Genomic DNA, 24,730 nt, shown 5'->3' on the forward strand with positions numbered 1-24,730 from the left:
GACTTTTAATTAAGATTCACTGTACACTATTATAAGCCTCAGACCACAGTCAAACACGTGGTATGTAAATCATTGGAGTCATTGGAGACCAGTGGAGCCCAGTGTACCAGTCTCCAATTGTCAACGTGTTTTCCCTGCACAATGAGACACTATCCAAACTCACTGAGTGTCGCAGACACAAATATCCCTTTAATTCACTTGCTTAATAGCACACACTATAAAAGACTAGCTGTGAATACAGTTTCATTAAATACCACAGTATTGCACTGTCAATTAAAGATGACATGTCTGAAACAAAACATTCTTGTCGGTCTTGTTTTAAATTAACTAAACTAAATTGGCAAATTACTCGTCATTGCCTTAGGAGAAGATATGTAATGATGTGGCCCACAAAAAGGCAGGCCAACCTTGATGACAGAGCAGCGCTACAATTTCCCCGAGAAAGACCAAACAAGCCTGAATGCAATGACAAGACCTGCTATGGACGAAAAAAGTGAATCAAGATGTGAGGGCCAACACAATAAGAGAGCATTGACATAAACTCTGGAGCAGAAGGGGCCTTGCAGACTAGAGGCTAAACACATGCACTGGCACTGATACAAACGCCCACAGGCAGGTCGCTGGATTGAAGCCAAGTCCCGCGATGAACTCGGTCACCTCATGCTCTCACTCAAGTGAGCTTTCTTTCCCTCCTCTCTTTTGCTTTAGTCTTCTCCGCAGAGTACAGTGGGCCTCAGCCTTCAACTGTGAGAGCCAATAACTCATTCTACTGCACCCCTGAACTCCCACTCCATTTTAGGAATAGCAGTGGAAACACTCACACAGACCTGACCAGACAGGCACAGAGAGCAGGAGGCAGACTAAAAGGTGATCAAACTAGAAGACCGCCGATTTGCTGTAGTCATTAAAGTTTATTTAAATAAGACCATTAAGAATGGAAAAAACGTACAACACATCATTGGGCAAAGTTGAACGACAGACACACACAGAAGGTGCTAATCACTATTTGGCTTGCATCAAATGATCTGTGTGCTCAGGGATTTCCTTCATTTTGGCCAGTTTTTCTTATGTTTAACAGAATTCATCTACTAACCTTTCTACTTCCACAAATGTCTGAAAGTCAGTCACTGTCCCCTTTGTAGGGACGTGGAAGAGCTGTGATCGACCAAGTTATGCCACTCTGCATGCACGTCGCACAACAACAACAACAAAAGTCAATTCACGCAAGGCTGATCTAAGTCAAGGAAGGGCAACAATCAAATCATTCAGTAAAGAAACCATTTAAGAAACCACAACCTCTCTGAGCAATTCACGTGAAAAGCTAGCACTCTTATGAGCTTAGGTACGTAAAAGTGACTGTAAAAAGTGTCCCAGCAATATCGTCTGCTGACTTTAAGAATGCAGCTACTTATAGGAGCTTTTGTATTGTAAACATTGTCAATGATTGTCAATTTAATGTTAAACAGCCACAAAGCTGTTGCACATGCGGGCAAAAACAACCAGCCAGTAGACATTTGTGTTACTACTAAAATCATATTCGGCAGGTCAGGCAAATACATTATTTCTCTAAATGTGAAATAAGTGTAACCACCAATCCTCACTTCTGATTTTCATCGTGTGCCATCAAAAATTACAACCTTGTAATAAGAAGAATATAAAACACTTCTCTTGCAGGAAGAAAAATGGCAAGCGACCATCAACTTCCCTGGACGGCTGCACTTAGATGAGACAAGCACTAAAACAGGCGAACTGGAAGCTCAACATGTGCAATGACATAACCACCAATTATACAGGTATTCACTCTGTAGAGATACGAAAAAGGTGTGCATTTTTCTCCCTGAATGGCACAGCTACATTTGTTAAAAATGGGTTGCCAGGTTTAGGTTCAGCAAGGAGCTGGCACCAGCCACGTAGCTTTTTTAAGACATGCGATCTTTGGGAGCCTGTCCAGTTGGCAGCAACAACACAAAGTGAAGGTAACTGAAGTTCACTACAGTCAGATCCGACGAGTTAAGAAATTTTAAGCAGATTTGCGGTGTGACCAGACTGCTTCTATAAAAGTTGGTGTGCAGCAATATCATAATACATAGACAACATTGGTATTAGGATGTTTCTGGAAAAAACACAGGGCCCAGAATCACCTAAATTCTGCAAACAACTTTGAAAAGTGCAACAAAATAGTCCGTCCAGGTAGTAGGTAAGTTTTGGAATTCTAGTAACTATTTGCAACATCATCAGTCGAGAAGCGAACTTAAGTGGTGAAAGTGCAATGGATTAAAGGGAAGATTGGCAGTTTCTCAGGGAAGAGAGTGGTCAGGCAGATCAAAATAAGAAAACAATTTTGGCCAGTCTGAGAAAAACATCAGAGGTCCATAAAGCAAAGGCAGAGAGAGCTGAGCTCAGAGGAGGGGGCTGCTAGGACTCCGAGTCTAGGAATGTGGCACCCTGTCATGTCTTATAAGGATTTATCTCCCGGGAGCCTCATTACCCAAGAGCCTTGTACAAGGAGGCTCATGATCTGCTAACCATTCACTCACTCACAACATGGAGACTATACAGCGTGAAAACATGGAGCTTATAGGTGGCCACATTCATGTAATGAGAACAATAAGAAAAATGTCATTGTGCATATCTAGTGTGTTGTCAAACATCCGAGAAAGTTGTGTTGTATGGCTTGCCGCCTGCTTTTGTCAGATTACTGCGGGAGGCTGCTGTTAAGTCAAATTATTTTTGGCCAGCAATAACATACAAGAGCCCATAACTTTCTAATTAGTCAGGAACAAAATGAATTGCTGTTTATTTTCCACATGATGAACGGAAATATATAAAAACAAAGCAGTGGGAGGACAAACCTCTAAGACATGAGTGAGATGCACAAACAGGGATCAGTCAAACAGATGATTAGATCCTCAAATATAGATGACACCAATCTGACACCAGCGATGTGTCACAAGAGCATTGTATTGTATTCCATTGTACATTGTGCATCCTTCACTGTCTTCCTTAAGGTCCTTCCTTAGAAGGAGGAGTATTGCATGATTGGCAGTGACAGTGTCATATTTCACTACATTTTGATATATAAAAAAAAAGAACTGAAAGCTCCCCTTCAGCTGTTTTTTTCCCAGTGTATGTGGCGAAATCCCAATATAGGGGGTCAAAATCCCAGCATAGTTGTAAGGATATGACAATAAGATAAAGATGTGTAATGATTCACAGTTGCCCACTTTTTTTCTGACGCCAATAAATTTAGTTATGATTCCATTGGTAATTGGCTGGCAAGAATACAGCCACATAACTCTCCAAAACATTGTATTCTGAAACAGGAAAATCAATGGGAAATGCTCTCATTGAACTCTGCTACTAAACAAAAAGGAATGCTTGTGAATGAATTACTAGGGGAAAAGAAACAGGTGACATAATTACTGCCTCGTGACAGCTTCATGGATGGTGCAACCTCTGGCTGGCACGCACGCACACACACACGCGGGTCTTGCACAATTACACACAGCCATTAACCTGAAACAGTAAAAGAACTCCTGGGTACCCTGAGCAGATCATGCATCATCCCACTTAACACTTTCAGACAGGAAGTCTGCGGTCACACGACTCGCACTGGTGAACACCCACAGTCAACTTTGACTTTACTGCAGTGTTTACCAAAGAAACAGCTGCAATCCTCAAACACAGCCTTTAACATACATTTTGTTTGACATGACAGAAGCGCTGTTCATAACCACATGAGTCAAGACAACAAAAGAAAACACACCTTGCAGAATAACTGGACTGAGGTTGTTGACTCAAATGAAACAAAAGCCAAGAACTACCGCTTAGTTACTATTCCTGCATGGTAGTGGAAGAGTTTTTACTTATCTGTTCCAGTTTACCTAAAGCAATTCTATTATTTAATAGAATGGAAATGACATTTTTTAAAATAATGGTCAGTAATGGAGAGTTTAGATGAAGACTGGGGTAGTCTACAACCTTGAATTCAAACACTAGATTGGAAGCAGCCCATTGGCTGTCTGCTACCTCAGGAAATTCTTGTCTGAAAAGAGATTGGACTTACAATAAATAAAGGAGGAAGGAAGCCACATGTGCTGACAATCACAGCTTTGTTATCAAACAGACCACATTTCACGCAATTTAATTTGTTAAACATGACTGTTATGAAGAGATTATTGCCCTCGCACATGGACAACGTTAGTGGCGCGGTGTGGTTATTTACAAATGAGTACTAAATGAAAATACCTCACCGGGGAAAGAGAGAGATAAACAAGGCCAGATGTGCCTCTCCAATTGCAGCCACACTAGCCAGCAGAGCAGCTATTGGATTTCCTGGACGTTCCCTCAGACTGTCATCCACAGCAAGTATTACGTAAGCCACCCCATCCCCCTGCGTGTTGGCGGCTGAAGAATTGGGTTCCTTACCAACTACAACTGTCTGTCACTATGGAAGCACACGGACCAAAACACATTAGTCGCTCAATGAATGAAGGACAACTGTGCTAATTACAGGAGGACTGATTGACTAGAACCACTTCAAACTGTGATACTGTGAATATATATATATATATATATATATATATATATATATATATATATCTGGCACCAGCAGTTCTTTATGTTTTCTGCATTACTGGAATTAGTCTCCAACATAAACAAAGTGCAACTAAATAGTCCGTCCAATGTGTTAAATAACTGTTATATGTCTCTCATGTTGCATGTCTGCCAGTGACATCAGAGCACAAGATCACCCCAGAATAAGTCAGATGACAAGTATAGTCGAGATGAAACGCTGAACCACCGAACCCAAATCATGTAGATTGGAGAGACACATGGCATCATCTAAAAAACAAAAAAACAAAAAAAACACTGACATAGTCTCAGGAACAACTGTTTTTATTCATAGTTGTGTGAATTACAAATACCATCCATACCAAAACTACCATCATGAACAAAAGCCCTCCAAACTTTTCGCGGTGCTGTTTTGGTGTCAGCTTTCAGTTAGGAGAAGGGGTCATGATTTTGGTCAATGTACGGGAAACACAGCCAACAAACAGGCCTGGATGAGAGCTTGAAATGCTCTATTTTATCAAGTCAAATATCGATGCTTGTCAAACGCCATCACATAGGGACAGACAAAATCTCTACCACTGCTCATCAGCAATTTCACAAAACTTGTTGGGGGTCTGCACGACAGACCACCTGGATCACCCTCAAGCAAAACAAAAAAGAAATTGGCATGAAAAGTGCTCACGGTGCACCCTGGACAACAAGAAACCTAGCTGTTATAGCTTCAAACTTAATACGGAGTAAAAAAAACCAGGTGCCCATCTTTTACAATATGACCCCTTCTATTATAATTCTATTATAATATTATAATACTTCAGAAGACGATCCCTTTCATATGCATGAGCAGATTTATTTAAGGCAATATAAAGGTGTTTTGGAATTTTAAGCATTTTCCTCTGATGTGAAATCTACTGTCTAAATCATAGAGCTTGACCGCTCAGAGGGGGATTAGTCAAGCTTCGAGTAATACAAAAGCCTGTTGGATCAACAGGACAGCACACTTTATTAAACAGTTTTAGAGGCCATTTTGGTTTAATGCTTCACTGAAATTGAACAGTGGATACGAGCAGCTATCATAGCAGTCCATGTGAAACAATGTGCTGCACATTCATACTCTTAATCACCATCATTACTTTGTTGAAAGTATAAACAACATTCTCTCGCTCTGTAAGATAGATAATGATTAGACAGTCTATTGAGGCACCATTGGGCAGTGCCAAGAATCATTTTGTCCGAGAGATAAAATATAATGAGATCTCTTTAAAGTTTCAGTCAACATCATCACAGGGGGCTTTAGAGGGGGTCAGTCCAATGGCTTTCACTAATTCTTGGTAGACAACAAAAGAAAAAGGCCAAAACAAGAATATTGTTGACTCGGCCTTTATCGCAATTAAAAGAGCAAGCATAACCAGAAAGTGATGCAAATACAACACTGCAATTATTTCAGACATCAACGCTGAATGCCATTAATAACAATTTCAAATGTGACTGTGTTAGTTCATTTATTAAGGGAGACGTGGAACATACACTGCTTGAATAACACTTGACTCTAGGCATGGGGCAGATCCAACACAGTATTTGGTTCTGATTCCAAAGTAATTGACGGATCGGAAAAAGACAGTCCGAAAAACCAAAGTATTCTGATCCATGAACTGAGTCTGCTTGTTGTCTGCAGAAAATTCATCCTTTCTCTGCTAGCTGACAGCAAAATGTGGAACGGTGTATCGCAGTGTGTTGGTAGTCATTTAGCACACACCAGGAGCACTGAGGTTAAAGCAATAACATAGCAAACAGAGCTATAGTGTTGGATCTGTACAATATCTGTATAGATATTAAAACATATCGAGAATTTGGTGTGTCCCTCATTAAATATAGCTGTTTCTTTGTCATTAAAATAATGTCTGTTTTCTTTGGAATGGCAGTGTCATATTATAAAAGAAAAAAGAAAGTGAATGTCCCTCACAACAAACAAGTTTTGCCACCCTGAAGTTTAATCTGGATAGTAAACATGATGTATAACAACACTCGATCCTCATAAATATTCAGAAGCCATGCAATGATAGCGCCTATATTTATTTTATGACACAAAGATGAATAGCAGACTTGTCTTCTGGCTGACCTACTTTAAGAGCTTAATTATTTAAGAGATGTGAAATGTTCTTCTATACAGCAGTGTGCAGCTTATAATAGTGGCATAACGTTGCTTAAGAGGTTTTGGGAGCATGTGCTTGTGCATGTGATCAGGTTTTGTTAGTCGAGTTGTGTACACAGTGGTACCAGTTTATATAGATTTTGGAGACTCATCAATTAACCATCAGCGAGGTGTGGAGAACCAGGAAATGCAAACTGCACTGACACACTTTCTAAGCAAAGTCTGGCTAATCAAATGTGATAAACATAATGCTGCCCACAGCTAAAGCCTCCACACAAATAAGAGTAATGACCTACAACATGCTGTCATCTGTGTTGCGTAACTGAGTCAAGTGAATCACTTGCCACAGACCCATCTCTAATCTCTGATAATCTGCTGTCTGCTTCTCTTTTAGAACATTTAAATATGGGTGACTGGTTTCAACGGCAATTCCACTTCCCGGCGAAGAAACACGATCATAGAGTGATGGAAAAATGGCTGGACGTTACTTCACCGCTTTGGTATCAGATCAGGAAACAAACAATGACATTAAAACAATGGTGTCACACGAAGTGCATAGCAAAGAGAGCAAACAGGTTGCTCTTGAAATGTTGTTAATGTAGTAAAGCTTTAGGACATGGATAGTAAATACAGGAATGACACTCAATTTCCCAAAACATGACAGTTTGTTTTCTTTTGGGGACACAGCATGATCTTGGGGGAAACGGAGTAAACATCACAATTGTGTTTTACAATGATGTGAGTTTCTGAACAACCAGGCCTTTGCTGTCTGTACTTCAACATCAAAAGAAGATTTCAGAACAGTTTTGATTTAAATTGTCGATGTTCCAAGAACATAGTAAGCTAAGCACAACAGAACTTTGTTGTGAAGGTCTCTATCAATAAACATAATAGTTTATTGATGTTGATGCTAAAGTAGAAAATATAGCAGTCCACTCTTGAACAATACAAATTAACTTCATACCCACACTTCCAGTGACTGAAACGTTTTGTTGAGTGAGGAGTGTTGACAAGACTGACCACCAGCATACCAGAAATAAGAAACAAGAATGAAAAGCGGCGAGTTTTGACATTTATTTGATGACAAAACGCCGGTTCTTTTCATGAGAAGAAAATCTCTCTCCAATCAACAGCCATCCACACGTGGTCCTGTCCGTCAGGTATCCAGCCAGGATGCACAACTTTAGTTAGAGGAGCAGGCGTGTACCTGTCATATAGTTATGAGGTTTCTTTCTGGATTTTCCATCAAAACTCATCGAACATCACCATAATCAAGTCCATATTCATGATGTGTGTTGTGTTGTCCGCTTCTTTCGACATGTCCACATCAATATATCATGTGACATTTAATTTAAAAAAAAATAGAAAATAAAATAAAAACATAATTCTGACGGCATGGGGCTTACACTTTGCCGAGGCAGGCTGAAACAGAAACGTGCTAATAGATTGAAAACCGGTACATTTACTCAGGTCTTTTAGATCACACTCCCATGACAACAGAATACACACAATATTTTGAAAATCGCACAATTCAGATTCAGTACACAGTGATCCTTAGTGACCATAGAGGGCGTGACCTTCCAAGAAACTATGCGAGGGCAGATAATCAAAATTGATCGGAATTTTTCCATGATAATTAACTGTGAACAATGAATCGCCCGGCCCTATGGCAAACACATGGCAAATGTCATTATTGGGAGTTGCCTCTCAGGGCTATGATAATGAACTATCATCCCACCCTATTTGAAATTGAATGTTGAGTACTGACATTTTGAAAGTGTCTAGAATACATTTCTGGTAGTTTCTTTTTTCAAGAATACACTAAAAATTTGTTTTGTTGTAAAATAAGATGAAATAAAACATGATGACATGTATAACCCAAGCACTATTAGTATTTAGTGTAATTGATGATTGCAGAATACTGAAAAACTTTACTTAACTTCATACTTGAACCAACCATTACATTTATATTTTGTTTAACTACTGTGACATCAACTGAACTTAGTTCTGTTATAACTACCATCCCATTATAACAAACAAGTGACCATGTGAGAGTTTTAGCAGTGATCTTTTAATCTAATTTTAGTTTAGCCAGATTTCTCTGAAATAAAAAGGATTAATATCAAACGTTAGGATTCAGTCACTATCAGAATATCAGTTCTGAGAATTGAATAATAAAACAGGGATTCCAAAATTAATAACCCACTGTATTTAAAAATAATATTAAACAGAGCTTTTCTTTTACAGGAAAGGGGAATTAGAACATTCTGTGGTTAGTATGAGGTCATTGGGAGATGTCTAACATGTAAAGATATTTGTGTGGTCATGGCAGCTGGGGAAGTGTTGCGGACTGCTGGATATTGAAAGTGGAACTGCAACTGCCAGGATCTGGGAGAAGCAGGAAGTTTAAGCATGGTGTTTTTAGTTAGGAAGCACAAGAAGTGGTCAGAATCAAAGCAAAAAATTATTAAACGTTGAATCCATATATATCTCTGAGTGGAAAAGCTTTACCTTACTGGGAATAAGAGCCAAACAAGGATATGGCTGTAAGTAGCAATGAAGGATTCCATTCCATTGTGGACTGGCAGATGTTCATTCAAAGGGCCATGTGGTTGTTTAACATCATGCTCTTTTACACTCCACTGCCTGAATTCCTTTGTGTCAGGACCAGGCACTGCAAGACTCAGATAAAAAAGCCTAGATTATTTGGCATTATTTTTTCCAAATATCTAAGAGCGTAGAGAGTAAGATGTAGGCTCAATGAATGAAGCTGAGGACCCACAAGGAAGAGTTATGATCATCATCATCCCGTTATCATGGGTGACATTAAAGCTCTTGATATTAATAACTAATTACATTAACTACAGTAGGTATAGTACATCTTGCAGACTTTAATCATTTATGTTTCCAATGTGAAATGTCCCCATACTTCAATAGTTATGGGCCGCAATGGCTCCGGATTCTCACCCATTCCTCCTCTTGCAGTGGATTATGCAAAGTCGTGCATACGAAATGACTCATCGACTCATGAACCCATCAGCCACTCATTTTATAGTCGATCAAAGTCTGGGCAGCCCTCGTGTTTGATTTTTTAAATCAACATTCTGTAGAAAAAACCACAACCCTTCTTCAAGTTAGAGGTCAGTGAGGCAAAACAGAAATGCCAGTTCCTGATTCGAATCAACTGTTCTTGAGAAAGTTGCTCAGACTGTGAAACCAATTCTTTACAAATGATATTCTACAGAATCAGAGATTTCCGGATTCAGTGAGAAATGATAAATGAAGATAAATGAAAGGCTTCCAGCGACGACCAAATATTTTCTGGGAAACACACACTTACTGACAGAGTAGAAATCTAATCTAATGTACAACTCATTAAACTGCATGAAACCAATTACCTTACCCTAACATATTTATAAAAACTGAAAACACCAACCTTAAAGCCTCATAACTTTATAGTGTTTTCAGAACAAATCATGATGCTAAATAGAACTGTAATGTTTACTCGAGTCAAAATGGGGGCATAGATTCTACGCCCTGTGACTGACCAACTGCTGATACTGTTAGTGTCCTACCACGGCAAGTCTTCCACACACAAAATCTAATAGGCGCCGTCAGCAAGTGAACCAAGCAAGAAATGTTGGGCAGCTGTTGTTACTCATCCACTGAGGGGGAGGTGGGGTGAGAGGCACGAGAGTGCGTGGAAGGAACTTTCACTCCTTCACATATTCTCACTCTGGTCTCTGAATAGTAACAGACTACTCCACAACAAAAGTTGGTCTCTGTCCCAGTAATCCATTTAACATGTGTTACAGCTCCTGCAAACATGAACGCAGGTCCAAGATGAGTGCAGAGAAAAATTTACAGATGGGTCCTTTTTATACTTCACCCACAACCGATAATGAAACGCCATAACAAAAGACTAGTTCTGAATGAAAGACTAAAGGTGATTAGAGGTTTGTCTTTGGGATTTGAATGTGGCAATTGTGGTGAGGGAAGTAGATTAAATGGTTATAGCATTAAACAACATCGGGTTTACTTGAGGTTAAACACAAAAGTGAAACTGCAACATCTGCTTCTAGAAGAGCTACAGGAAAAGAAACTTCGAGAAAATAAAAGGAAATACAGATTTGCTCATTGACAGTTTCTATCAAGCGACAGGAAACAGCTACCTGACCGCAGCCATACAGAATATATAAATGTTTACAACCACAAAAAAATTGGTGGACCTTTGATGGGGTCTAAAGATACCGACACACAAATGGCATCCGCAGCATGAAAAAACAGCAATTAAAAATCAGCCACAGGGTAAATAGTAGAGTTGCTAACAGGACACGTCTGGTTCACAATGAGTCATCAATTCCTTAAAAGGAACAAATGCTGACCATGAAAAGTGCATCACGAGGACTTCATCATTTTTGTTGTCATGAGACGATGTTGGTACCAAACAGTAGTGTTTAAATATGTATGTGGTGCCTGCAATCAAGCATGTTCTGAGTTGCAACCCACCAGGTTATCAAAGGCATCCTAGCAATGCTCTTAGAGGCATGCACTTGCACTGACTATATTGAAGTGTGAAATGATCTTATGTAGTCAGTCTCTGTGTATCTGTATTTAGGGCACCACAATTAATCAAATATTAATCATGATCGAAATTTTGGCTGCCACAATTAGTATATTTATGGTCTGCGATTTATGCATCTGCAGGGCTTCAGTCTGCGACCGAATGCTCGCATTTGAGAGACCAAAGTTGGAGATTTACTGGTGAGTAAATCTCATGACCATATCGTTTGCTGAAGTTTCACATTAAACAAAACAGGCCTGAAGCGACTACTTCTGACCCTTCACTCAATGACAACCTCTAATAGGCTGCCATTTCACTTAGGGATTCACCAAAGCACTTTTTTTTACTTCTAATCCAATCTTAATTTGTATATATGCAGACAGCAATATTATTACTTCATTCCAGTACATAACCCAAATGCCATCATCATTGAGGATTGTGTGTTAAAAAGGCAACTTGAGGTCAGTTTAAGTCGAAAAAAGGAAGTTAGAAAAACAAGTAATCCTGTCAACAGAAAAAAGACAAATTTGCAACCCACAAGGTTTTAGATTCAGTCAAGTTTTGCTCCTTTATTTCCAACACACATTGCTCATGTACCACTATTAAGCATAGCTTTCCAATAGAATTTATTTGAAATAAAAGAAGTAAAAGATAAGATATAAGAGCAGCAGAAGTGTTACTTCCTGTGAAGACAGCTTTGGCCGTTTGGAGTGTATGCGTGTGTGTATATTTATTTATTATTTCATTTTTGAGTGCTCCTTTATCTATACAGTATATCATTTCTAAATGTAATATCTGAATTTATTTTTTAAATAATAAAAAAGTTAGGTTTTTACTTTCTATTTTGACTATATATCATGCGACTAAAATTTATTTCAGGCCAGCTTTGTGAGTCTTCAGTCTAATAAAGCATTGAAATTGCCAAGTTAATGGGTTTTACTGAGATCAAGGAGCAGCTCCTCAGATGAAGTGACTCAACCATCTCTAAAGGCATAGCAGTTGTGATAAAATGGGTAGCTGACTGCAATGTTTGAAGTGGTTTGCCAAGACAGCATTCAGGGCTCTACGTCAGCTCAACCCTTGTGCTTCCATGGAGATTTCATTTCATTCAGCAACACACTGAAAGCAATATGTGAGCGATGGAACAATTAAATTGTAAAGGCGAGGGATCTTGGCATTATTACTGAGTGCCAGTTTTTTTACACTCTTACTACATTGTAATAGAGGGAAACAAGTATTTTCATCGTTCAAGTTTCACATACTGTCTTGAAAAGGTGTTAATATTGACGCAGAGCTTTTTAAAATTGTATTACACCTCCATTTAAGGCAATTCCGACCGAGCATATGGTTTCATTTAATGGAGAGAATTTGATCAGACTTTCAGAAACATCAATGCATTTTACATCAGTATTCACATCTGTTCTGATTTCAAAAAGCAGAATTACCTAAATCTTCCTATTTTTGAGTTCTCATCATCATAGGCTCTGCTATGGATTTTGATCTCCAAATCCTGTCGACAATAAAAATAGTTCCTATTTAACAGTGTATATTACTCACCAGCAGCAAGTTGACCGAAGACAAGATTTGAAAGTTATCTTCACTGCTGACTCAAGAATCACTAGCTAAGGCCCTGCTGGGTTTTACATTGCGTGAGTTGGCGAGATGACATCCTGTATACATCAGATAAGAAGCTTTGCATGTAGAGGAAAAAGGTGCTGTGGCGTAATAGACAAATGACAGATGATTGAATGTCTAAGCCACAAATAAAATTGTTGGCAGCAATGAATTTTCTGTACGTTCTGGACTGGGCGACGCGCGAGTGCGGTAAGAACACACAAACCTTTGATTTTGAAACAAGAATGGCAGTAAATTCACTGTCAACAAGAAAAACAAGCATCTTTTTACCCATTTCCATTGTGTTTTGAAAAAAAAAAACATATTCATTGCCCATTGCGATCTAGGAAAATGATATGGCAAGATTTTGCCATATTTTTTTATTTCATTTTTTATTGAAAGAAAAAAATGTGCTTTTTCACTCTCGGAAAACAAACCTTTCATTAATTTCGGTAACAATGAAAAGCAAAAAATCTAAACAAAAACAATTTATGCATTAAAAACTAAATATTTCCAGAACTGCTATGACTGGTGTGCAGTTACTTAAAAAAAAAAATCTATGATGCACTTGTGCATGTCTAGTAGACAAAGAATTTAAACGAGTAATGTTTGAATGCACCCAGTACAAAATAATCATGATCTGAGGCAGCGAGATTTTCATTTGAGACAGCAGTCCGACATGACTTGTTAATTTCACAGGCCTTTGTTGAATTTGATAGTCCCAAGTTCGACAACAGAGCCTGTTTTATGGTGTAGAAAAAAAGGCCTCTCTTTGTCCCAAAAAAAAAAAAAAATCCAGACACATAAAAACTGTTAGAATTGCAGACCAGGCAGTAGTACAAATGGATTTACAAACACTGTGCAGTGCATTTGCCACTTCTTCCTATTTCTATCTAACCACACAATGACCACAAACCAAACTTGCAAACAGTAACTTTTTGACACTAGCTGAACAAAGTAACACTTTTTATTTTACAAATCAATCGTCACCCTGAAAACACGTTTGACAGAATGTGCAGATGTTGAGGAATCTTTTAATGTTTAGGCACGTGACTTCCTTCAGCATTACTAAAATCTGATTCATCAGCAATGATTCACAGCCGAAAGCTATTGCAGTCCTTGTGGCTTTTATACCCTTAAGGACAATGGATAAGAAATGTGGTGGCATGAAAACATTTAATCCGTCACAAAACAGAAGCAACAACTACTGATCATCACATATATCAAGAGAATCCTCTGACACTGTGCCACTGCATTTGCACCATATTGATGTTCCTGAAATGAAATACCTTGCCAGTTAAAGGTTTATCATTCACGGAAAAACATCTGGCGATTCATCTCACACAGACAACAAAATGGGGTAAAAGATCTCTTCTTCCCCCCTTCTGAGCAATGTTGTGTTTCATAATACGAGTAGAAACCGAACTAGCTGTGAAAGCGTCTCCCTGAGGCACCACACTAAGAACAGGATTATGTTTGTCCACATAACCCTTTTGGACAAGAGGGAGGCTTTCACTCAATTTCATTTAACCCTTTTTTACCCAAATCATGAGTGGCACTTCAAGTTTAAGTGGTAAAAGACAATTCACACATACATGTATACAATTAACCAAAACACAAGGGTCAAATACATGATATGAGGAATATTCCAAGATGCATAAACATCAGACTACAGTTATTAAAAGCATTTTGGTGTCACAAAACAAATAAACAATATTGGTTGTGCTGTACTGAAAGCAACACCAAGTACATTTTACCTCAACAAAAAAGCAAAACTGTACTTCTTTAAGCACTTTATATTTAGAGGCAAACATTCCTTACAAATATTTTGAGTGACTGCTTTTCGCTTAAATAGCTGAAGCAATGTTGACGGAAGACAATTAGCAAGCACACATAACAGAAACATGCTTAAAAAGAAACAACTACAGGGTCAATAGACCAGACCAATACTCAAGGGGCGGCATATACTATGACATCACCTTTGCTGGCACTACAACAAGAGATGAATTGGGTAACAAAAATAAATATCAGCCACTGATAAATAAACAATTTAATAACACTACATAAGCACATATCTGAAATATCAGAAGTATCCCTCAAATGTTTAAGGCAAGAATTTTACTGGCTTATCTACCACATCACAGCATCCACTTTCCTCATCAACTCTGATTCAGCGACAAGCTAGATGAATAGTGGAATATTGACTTCAGCCAGACAAGCATGGCATGAGGCTCCAAACATGGTTTCTGTGATCATCTATTGTCCGAACACATCAATAAAACCATTGTGACACATGGGCAGCTATTAAAAACTGCCGTAGAAACTGCTGTGAAATTTTTAAATTGGCCTTTTCAAATGAATTTCACTTCCTGTAATATTATCTTGTAAACTACCAGGAAATAAATGGTCATGTAAGAACTAGTTAAGTTTTCAATAGAACATTTCAGCCATAAATAATTGTAAAAAGTTGCGATCATGTCATGTTTTATTTCCTGGTCATATTCTACCGGCAATTGACACTGAATACTTCATCAAGCCAGTAAAATATTGCTCTTACATGAAGAAACATAAACTCCAAAACGGTTAGATGTGTCCAACAGAAAGGGGGTTGTCTGACCAATCGGAACTTTTATTTAAAACATCACAGATTTACTGAGCTTTACATCTGATGAGGATGGATTTGAGTTGCTAATGCCATTAAACTTAAGTATAAACAACACAAAGGTCTACAATCACCAGCCTGAGCTCCTCTATCATAACATAGTCGACTATTATCGACTAATCGATGAGTGGACCATCATTTGTATAACTATTCAAACCACTATTTACAACATTACAACCTAAAAGGAAACCCAGATAGTGTTAAAAAAAAAACTCCTAAAATGAACTTGGACTCCAGCCAAAATACCTGATTATGTCATGCTAGATCTAAAACTCTTGGCACTGATTGAATAACTGGATTCTATTTGCTAATGGAATCTTACACAATACGCTGCGTTTATTTCACATTACTCTCTCAGTGCGACATTTCATCAAGAACATCAAATGTGATTTGTATTCAAAGTGAAAGAAATGCCCAGATTATTGAACGAAAATTGCGTATTCAATTGTCGATCGCCATCAGACCGTAAAAACAACTAGTTGAAACCAAAACATTTAAAAAATGGAACGATGTTGACCTTACCGAGTGCTTTAACTCATAAACAAACATAACATAGCAACATCTGACAGTCTAGATACAAAGTTGTGGATTAATAACAGCATTATTTAACGTATTTACTATGCTGGAAGGCAGAGCGAAGTCGCACTTTTGTGTCCTGGATTGACGGTGTTTTACTAATGTTTACAAATCCAAGCCTGTTGTTGTAAAGCTGCTAGCAATGTAGCCAAAACAAGCACAATACGAAACCGTGCGTGTTGACATGACTTGCTACCCCACGGCTTAGAACGTCGGCAGTGTGACCATGGCCTTTTAAAACACGCAATAACGCAGGTATAGGTAAAAGATTAAGTGGGAAAATAGGCGTTAGCTCCTCTGCTATTCTGACAGTTAGCTCGGTCAGTTAGCACAGTTAGCCGTAAGTTAGCTTAGCTTAGCACGTGTTCCTGATTTAGTAAAATAATCATAATTATTACGAAAGCTAGTTAAACATTAGCACAAAGCATGGGCCACCTTGCTACACAATTTCCTGCTGCAATTGAAGACAACCTCAGACGATAGTAAACGATGGCGAAAAGGTCAGTTGTGAGTGAATGTTTCTTCTCCACAGAATAGCCGAAGCCCATCGCCCAACAACAGAAGCAGACTTTCCAAACCAACCGACATCCAGCAATAGAGGCTCACTAACCTTAGCAGGAGGCGGAGGAACAACATCCAGTAGTGTTTTCCTGAAAGAAAGGAGCCGTTCAGCCGATCCTCGACAGTCGATCAAACCGCCTCTCTCATTGATGGTTGTCCCAGAAATAATCCACAAGAGATAGAGGTATTTGTTTTCATGTGTCCCCCTGACGCATCAGCCGCGTCTGCTGTTTCCTCTCTGTACTAACTATTCACTGGTCGGCCACTACAGTCGGTGCTGCTGCCGCTGCTGAGACCGTAGCTGGACTGAACCGCCTCCCTCTCTCTATAGGTTCCCATGCCGTCTCGCTCCTCCTCTCCGTCGGAGGACACGCGCAACACATGGCCGTGATGGCGCACTATATGCGTCTCTATGAAACGCATTTCCGCGGAAAACACGCTTAGAGAAGCACCATTAGTTGACTGAATGTATGCACCCATCATCCGGGGAACTGTCCGTCCGTGATCCATTTGTGAACCACTTTATGCAGCTCAGATGGAGGCCACATGAGTCAAATAACATGATAGTCTTTTTCAAGATACCATCCTTTCAAGAAGCACCAACAACCTCTGTCTTCAGAAGATACATTTACCCTTCCGTTCTACGGATCAACTTACTTAGCAAACCACTCCTCTTTTCTGTTTAACCTTTTTTGTTTATTATGTACACAATCCCTTGTAAAAAATATAAATGAACACTAAAAAGAAAACCTGCTGTTTTTGTTTATTTGCACCAGTAATGCTGATATTCTCCAATTGATTTCATATGTGGATTTCATTATTCAGATCCAACATGAGAGAGTTTTTTTTTTACCTGACCCAAACTTGTTGGATATTTGGAGACTAGCTCTCATTACATTAACTACTCAGACTTACCTCTGCCCCTTAAGATAAAGATATCCCTTATTGGTCACATGGGTGATAAGTTTTAAATTAATTTACCCACAAATAGGATTAAAATCCAAATGAGAAAACAACTAATGTACTGTTTTGGAAAGCAACACAACCAATTTGAAGGTACACAAATGTAAGGAGCCAAACCACTTGTTCTATTAGTTAATTTTATTGGACTTATTGGACTGAAATGGTAGGTGACAAGACGCCAAAAACTTAGCATGGCCACATGTAAATAGAGCAGGACATTGACTCAGAATCCCCAAATCGATTCGATACACAAGAGCTCAATTCGATTTAGCTGTGGATATTTCAAGTCAGTTTACCCCACTTTTTCTTGGAGGGAATTCTCAGAGATCTCAGGCTGTAAATAGTAGAAATACCCTTTAATTTGTCTCACTATTAAAATACTATATGTTTATCATATAGCATGCCACACACAGGTGTATGGAATACTAGGAGTGACAAAATGAGGAAATGAATGTGGAAATAAAAGGGGAAATAAACAAAGTGAAATAAAGGTGAGAAAAATAAACAGGAATATATAGGAATATATGGAAATATAAATTGAAATACGTTTAAATGGAAATAAATTGAAATGAGTTTAAATGGAAATAAATGTAACCAGTTTTATTTCCATTTCTATTTCCACATTTATTTCCTCATTCTGTCACTTCTTTATACCCAATCGTACATGTGTGACAGTTAGTCATTTTCAATATGAAAGAATGAAAGGTTGGCTATTAACTTGAAATAATACATAATAATCGTGGGATATTATTAGGAGAATTAACTACAGTGGTGGAAAAACTTTTGCATATCCTTAAAATTTGACGCAATCTCAAATATTATCTTTTTTTTAAATCAAAAAACAGTGGTACACTGTACATATGCTCCTCAGGGAACAGTCCTGGCTGCCTTAATTTTCATCCTCAATACTGCAGACTTCATGTAGAACACCGCTAGCGACTCCCTTCATAATTTATCTTTCCACCTCAGATGGGGACGATCATGAGTCCAGAGGGATTTCTTGTGCTGGTGCCAGAAGAATAGCCTCCAGACAAATGCCAGGAAGACAGAGGAGCTGGTAGAGTTCTAATCGCAGCCCTCCTGCGCCTGTTAACATTCAGGGGATTGGCATTGAGCCCCAGTGGTGGCATCACTCATCTTCTTCAGGGTGGTCTGCTGGAGCAGCAACATCATAACAGCTGATGGATAGAATCAATAAACCAATCAGAAAGGTTCTGTCTGGTGATATTCCTTTGATCCAGTTGAAGAGGTGGGAGACAGGGGGCTGGAGGCAAAGCTCCCATGCACAGTACAAAAGCTGTCTCACCCTCTAGATGACTGTAACAACACTGAGCAGCTCCCCCAGTGACAGATACTTCCACAGCAATCTAAAGAGAAATGTCTAAACAATCAGTATAGTTCAGTCACCACAGAAATATACATTGTGCACTATTTATTTATTTAAATTGGCTATTCTTTGTGTCTTGTTGCAGCGGTTAGTCAATATTTAATGATCAATGACAACAATTCGATTTTCATAACCTATAACGCCATTGTTAACAAGCATTTTTTTCCTGATGTTCCATTACAGAGAGTGGTGTCTCTTCTCTACTATGCCGCGGTGAAGGTGTGACACTTTTCACATGTGGCTCATAACAGGATTTCTTTCCATATTTTGTCTTTTAATGAGAGTGGGTGAGAAAAAAAGAAAAGTGTACCAAACATATTTTTTAAAAAATGCTTGGCCGAATTACAAAAGAGTGAAAAACTTGGTGGACGCTCACACCAAAAATGCAGTGTGCTGACCATATACAAGCTACCAGTCAAGTGAGGTTATGTTCAATCATATCTGTGACATCATTTCATATTCATCTAAACAAAGCCAACTCATTTCTGTTTTATTTAAGATTCTAGAACCTAATTTTTTTTTACTATTGTTGTTTTCCAAAAATTACTCAGCATAAATGAAGCCTTGCTTCCATCCCCCTGATGTTGTGGACATGTGGCTTTATCATCAGCATCTCAAATTCCCTTCCACTGCAGCAATCGAGACTCGACTCCCACCCGCCCCCCTTTGGTGTCGGTGTGGATGCTGATCTTTGAAGCGCTGACACTCCTGGAGGTGTACATCTGTGCTGCTTGAATCCCACCGAGAAGTGCAAGCTGTGAATACAGTGACTTAGCATTGAAGGATAGTATTTGAGAGATCACAACATCCCATGCTGGGCTCATGGATGATGACTCTGCTGGCCTCCAAATGATCCAAAACCTTTTGGTCGGCTTGATGGGGTAATAATGCTTGTCATGGCCACCCAAACTGCGACAAACAAAACAAAAAAAAATCATCATTGCTGGTGGTCATGGAATAACAAAAAGGAAACTTACAAAGGCAATTCCTCTATTTTCCTAGTCAAGCTCTTTAAATATACATATCATCTCACATGGACCAGTCCAGTTGGGAGACTTCCATCAGCTCATATCTCGACTTCCAGCCTTCTTTGTGATGTCAGACGAGATTGTTTTTCTTCCCTGTGTTTTTCTTTCTGCTCATTCATTCAGGGTGCCCCCTCCAACCCTCCGTCCTCCCTCAGCCATCCCAGAGTCAGGGAAAAAAAACAGTTTATTGAGCCCGGACAAACAAGAATAATCTATGCTCATCTGCTTAATTATCAGGCAGCAGATAAGTTCAAGCGTTCCAGGGTTCAACGTCGAGAGGCAAACGGAGCTCAAACTTATACATGAAACATGCTGACTTAATTACTTTCAAGTAAATGACAGTGGTGTGATTGCAGGCCACATGAAAGGAAACACCTGAAGCACTCGGAGGAAGGTTTCCATGGATGAAAGGCAGCGTGGAGAGTCACAGCACCAGCGACGTCAAGAGATTTCAAAGGCATCCAGTTGATAGATGCACTGCAGACACTCATTATGGGTCTGCAATAACAGATGAAGAGCAGGAAAACCGTCCAGAACACAAAGAAGGGGTCGGCGGCGAATATTGCCATCAACCCAGGAATCTTAAAAGAATCAACACGCTTCATTAAGGGATCTCACTTTGTAATCGGCTCTCATTACACGCCAGCAGTTTTCCTGGTGTGTAACGCTTCAACTTTAATCGAAGGAACTCTAGCTGCAGACGTTGAAACAGCTCAGACTCTGTGTTCCATATGTTATGCGATCTGCAAATGGATGGTTGATGAATGATATGTGGCACAGGCTATTTATATTGTTGGTATAATTACATGCCAGGTCCCTCCTTTGGCTGTGATGTACATTTTTAGCTGACACATAATTCACTCTGCCTTCGCTGGCATTTATAACTGTCACGACCGGTCTCATGTCAAACAAGTAATCTCTCCCTGCAGATATTCGAGGCGACAGAACAGACATGAGCAAGCCCGGATGTCCCCCCCCCCATCATCTGACTGACACTCTATCACTCACAAATCAGACGATATTTGCAATTCAAAGCCAGACTCATATGTATTCAGAGTTCGCTCCACTGCTCCTCTTCAAGGAAGACAATGCTCCGTGCAGAATGATTCTCACAGAGGAGTCGCACAACTGCTGGCATGGTTGGAATTCCAGCTTAACTTCCTGAGCCTGTCCACACCTGGGACCAACGCCAGCGCTTTTTTTCATTTCATCAGGATCATGTGTTGCCTGGATCTGCTGCATGGATGTAATAAAAGCCAGGCCTCCCAGGCTAACACACTTAAATTAAAATGCTTTTTAGGGTTTTTATTACATCATACGCTCAAGCACTGACATGTTATTGGTATGAAAAGAATATAGATGGAGTAATTGACTGCTACTGAAGTGTCTTGTGCAAATGGTGGTAAAGTTTTTTTTCTGGCGCATACAGGCATGCTCTGAAGACCTCAGAAGACTTCTGGTCTCACGGAGTCACCATTCTTTAGCATATTGGCATCATTGAAAAAAACGTTGCCATAGCAGTTGCCTTTTCAAAGGGTTGACAGTAACTGTTTGGATGTTTTTTCTTTCACTGGGAGTGAATGGAGAGAGCCAGCATAGTGCTGAGACACATCAACATGTGTTGGATAGGATAAAATAAGACAAACCTTAAATCAGAACATGAAAAGACTCTGATGTTAAAGTTTAAAAATAGGATGTTGTTCCCAAGAATCTGCCATTTCTATCCGATTAACCGCCATTATACAGAACATGCAATGTGTTTACACTGAAAGACAAAGCAACTCGTCCTTTGGAGGTATTGAATCTGCATCCGTTTTCTTACAGTACCATTGGTCCAGATGCTTTTCCAATCTGACATGTAATAACAATGTAATTTCACGTAATTTCTTTGATAGTGATGTCTCACTTTGAGGTAGAAATATGATTTGACCTGCAAAAACATAATTTCAATAGGCCATCTAATCTTACGGTTTCCAGGGAATACAGTGGCCTCACACTGTTCTTTCAGATTAGATTACATTAGACTGCCTTTATTCGCTCCACAATAGGGACATTTTGGTTGTTATGGCAGCATACAAACATAATATTAAAGGCAAACAACACAGTCAACAAAACAAAAAATAAATATATTTAAAACCAACTGAATACAATTATAATTAAAAATAATTAATAACTAAATAAATATGAATATGCAGCAAAGTCAAGGTCCACTACTATGCAACCAGACAGCTGCTCATGCAGCGAGGGTGGACAAGTCCTTCTACGGAAGTGCTGCCTAGCTCCACCAGAGTGAGAAAGTATGGATCACATATAACGGTCACAGCCGCTGCTAGCCATGGCTCTGTGACTAGAATCGTGCTACCACCGATCCCAGACCAGCTCGGCCACCACCCCACTGCCTTTGCTAGCGCGAGACTCCGCTATGACAGACTGTCTTGGTCTTCATCCCCACCTCATTCAGCACACGACTCCCCCGTCTATTCCTGCCCGGAACTGGGGGAACACCAGCCATGCCGCTTCACCAGCATGGAGTTGGCATGAAATGCTAACTGTGAGTGCAGACAATGGCACAATGGCATGCAAGGATGCAAGGGTATCACTCTGCATATTCAGTCCAGCAAATCCACACCGAAACAAGACAAAAATACAACAAAACATAAAAAAAGAAAAAGCTCAGAATGAGCAAGAGCTGCCAAACTGGCTGCCAATGATAAATGGAGAAGTTTATCCCACATTTATGTACTAGAATTTAAGATATTTAATGAAGCAGAATAAAAATAGTTATGGTCATTGATTAGGCTGTTTCATCGCTCATATTTACATCCTTGCCTTGCTTTCTTCAATGAATCCATTTCAAACATGAGCTCAGTTGTTTGGATTCTGAACACAGGACAACCAAGTAATGCCGATAGTTAGATAGCTTGGCTGTGCGAGAAAGTATGTGTCAGACTGACTTCTAAACCACAGGGAAAGTCTAAATTTGTGCATTTAGATCATGATGTGTGTTGTCTTGCCACAGGGGCCTCAGCCGATGCCGATAAACAGCCATGTCTATTGGAGGGTTGTGTGACGCTGGTCCAGATTCCGGGATGATCAGATCACACTACATGAAATAATCAGACTGACCTACTTATCCTGGTCATTTCGATGTAGTATAAAAATGCCTTTAGGGAACAAGTTCAGAGTAAGTTTAAGACAATGCAATTTTCCATAGCCTTTCCACAGAAAGAATGTCACCTGATCATATTCTATAACAGGCTTTCTCTTTATAGGCTGGAAAAAATAAACTGAAGTGATGATTGAAAATAAAATAAATCACAGTGTTTTTTTCCTCTTTAGTTTATTTCTATTAAGTTTGTTTGTTTATAAAGCTTATGACTGAACAGAACAAAAATTCAGACTTATTCCACAGTGGCTCTGGTCGACAGTAGGCAGTAAAATTAATCAAAATTCAAACCTCTTCACTGTTCACAGGGTTCCACAACATATCATTTTACAAACTCTTCTGACTGATTAATTTAGTATATTGCAATTGCTCCAACCTTCATCCTTTAATTGTCTCATTCGGTCTCGCTCCTAAAACCAGTAAACAACCTCCTCCAGACGTTGCCTCTCAGAGAACCTGCCAAAGTTGCTATCGTGACGGCGGCTCAGATGGCAAGTAATTGTTATGCATTTAAAAAAAACGTATTAACACATCAGGGAGTGATGAATGCGGATCACTAAAAAACAATCTGGTGATGCAACACGAAGCGTTTCATGGTTGAATATCCTCGCTGTATCTCCTGTTCAAATCCTGCCAATGTCTTCTGTGTCAGTGGCTACACAGTAATGAACCTGGCAGTTACAAATCATCAACCATCTGCTTGCATGAATTCATGCGGAGTGAGGCCATAATGTGGAGTGAACCTCGTTTGGACGTGCTCCAGCGCGACTGTCATGACATCAGCCGTCTCTATGAAAAGAAACAACTCCCCAAATCCAGCCTTTTTCTAATGGAAAAAGCATGTATGGAGAGAATGATTCACTACCTTTCATGTCTAATCCATGTCTCAGCGCCTTTGATAAATTAGATGCAGAGACATGGTGCAGCATAAATTATGTTAGATTTATCAACATTTGCACAGAGGGCTAATTATGGCGTCGGTAATGCTTCTCAGAAAGACCCAGCTCTTTGATGGTAGGTCACTATCAACAGGCAACTGTAGCCGGAATAACTAATGCCTTTAACAGATCTCGGTCCTCTCAGACTTTCAGCGCGTGATGCTGAGCTGTTTGGAAAAGCTTGGCAGGTGAAAGACACAAAGTGCTGAAAGAGCTGATGCGAGTCTTAGCGGTATTCTCCAGACGTTTACACGGAGGGCGAAGTGATAGCTTGTTCAGCGTTCCCAAGCAGGATGGGAATAGCCAATCCATAATGGACATACTCCATATATATCTGATGGATGAGAATCGACACTTGATCTTGTGGCGTAGATAATAGTTCAATTAGTGCTTTCCAGGAGACACATATAAGGAATTCCTATCTCCCCCCCTCAAGGACAAATCTTTTTTTGGCAGCAGCTTGCTTGCTAAGTGACTGAGCCATAAGCCCAGAGGTGAATTGCTTCAGCAATTGAAATGCAACTCTGCAGGAAACGCTGAGTTTGAT

General features: G+C 39.5%; 1 protein-coding gene across 2 annotated transcripts in view; it reads right to left on the bottom strand.

The window, feature by feature from the left end:
- ncor2 (nuclear receptor corepressor 2) overlaps positions 1–17,015 on the bottom strand; it is a 67,690-nt gene extending 50,675 nt beyond the window's left edge. For both annotated transcript variants that reach the window (XM_053869930.1, XM_053869929.1), the window contains exon 1: positions 16,751–17,015. The gene's annotated coding sequence lies outside the window, so the exon portion shown is untranslated. The remainder of the gene's footprint in view (positions 1–16,750) is intronic.
- Positions 17,016–24,730: the final 7,715 nt, after the last annotated feature.

This window comes from Synchiropus splendidus, chromosome 7, assembly GCF_027744825.2.
Source record: "Synchiropus splendidus isolate RoL2022-P1 chromosome 7, RoL_Sspl_1.0, whole genome shotgun sequence".
In the NCBI taxonomy this organism is placed as follows: domain Eukaryota; kingdom Metazoa; phylum Chordata; class Actinopteri; order Syngnathiformes; family Callionymidae; genus Synchiropus; species Synchiropus splendidus.